The following is a 1,203-nucleotide window of genomic DNA, read 5'->3' as shown; positions in this document are numbered from 1 at the left end:
TCTGCAGCTTCTGCAAGATATTTTTTTTTTCAGTAGAATTTCTTTCATACCAATAATTTTTGTCTTTTCATGCAGCTGGTCATCAGGAGGAAAGTGAAAAGATTGTGTTTGAACATTGTAGTTTTGGTGATCCTACTGTAAAAAAAAGTTTCGAGGAAAGTGAAAAGATTGTGTTTGAACATTGTACAAATGAAAAGTTTTGGTGTTCCTACTGTAAAAAAAAGTTTTAGTCTGGGAAAATGAAACACAAAAAAAGTTCCAAATATTTTGCATGAAATACGGAAACTAAAACACAGTGTAATTTGTGATCACACAATTGAAGGCTCTATCTAGTGCATATGCCTAAGGCACAAAACTACAATTGCATGGACAACTCTGTTAATTCCTAACTTCTGAGAGTTTGAGTTTTCAGTCCTAAAAATAATCTTAATTTCTCCAGACACAGAACAGGCATCATTTGGAAGCATTGTGGTGGCCATTAGAGTGTCTTGTGAGTCTTTCAGTACTGCTTTAAGGAGCACTTTTTATTTTACTGCTGACAGTTTCTCAGTAGAGAAGAAGCACTTAAAAAAGCTGACTAGAAAAGAGAGTTCTTTTCCCTGCGTTTGTCCAGGCACCTGCATTTTCATATGGAGGCAGAGGGAAGATAGTACCTAAATACAGAGAAAAGGTAGTACAAATGGCACCTCGTTATGCACTGTCCTTGTGGGACCTTGTTGAGTTTCAGTATCCCTGTACGCGACCGCCAGCGGCAAACCAGAGTCTCAGTTTTAGCTGAGACTTTGGATGCAGATGTGGGTAGAGTCCTGAAATGGAACAAATTCCTTTGTGAATTAACTGCAGTAAAGCCACTTTAATTCCCATATAGAGTCCACACAGATTTTTAGTATGGCTGAGCTAATCCAGATATGGATTTACTGAGAGGTCAAGGGCAGGACAGAGGAGGAAGGTTGCAGCCTCACGTTTGATGCCAACGGTGCAGCAGCATGCCTGCATGGCACAGAGCATCTCTGCTGCTCCCCTTCTGTCTGATCAGGCATACACCGGGGTTTGTGCTAATCCCCTTTACATTAACTCCCTTGAGTGCCCCTGTTCAAGCATGGCCTAACTGGGAAGCAGTTTGCCATCCAGAGGAAAGTAGCCTCTCCCAACAAATTCCCATGCTTTCCAGATGTCTTTCAGCAACTGGAGGAAATCTGCCAT

Source organism: Egretta garzetta, unplaced genomic scaffold (genome assembly GCF_000687185.1).
Source record: "Egretta garzetta isolate BGI_Z169 unplaced genomic scaffold, ASM68718v1 scaffold365, whole genome shotgun sequence".
NCBI classification, from domain to species: domain Eukaryota; kingdom Metazoa; phylum Chordata; class Aves; order Pelecaniformes; family Ardeidae; genus Egretta; species Egretta garzetta.
The sequence above is the reverse complement of the archived record's forward strand: the minus strand, read 5'-3'. Positions refer to the sequence as shown.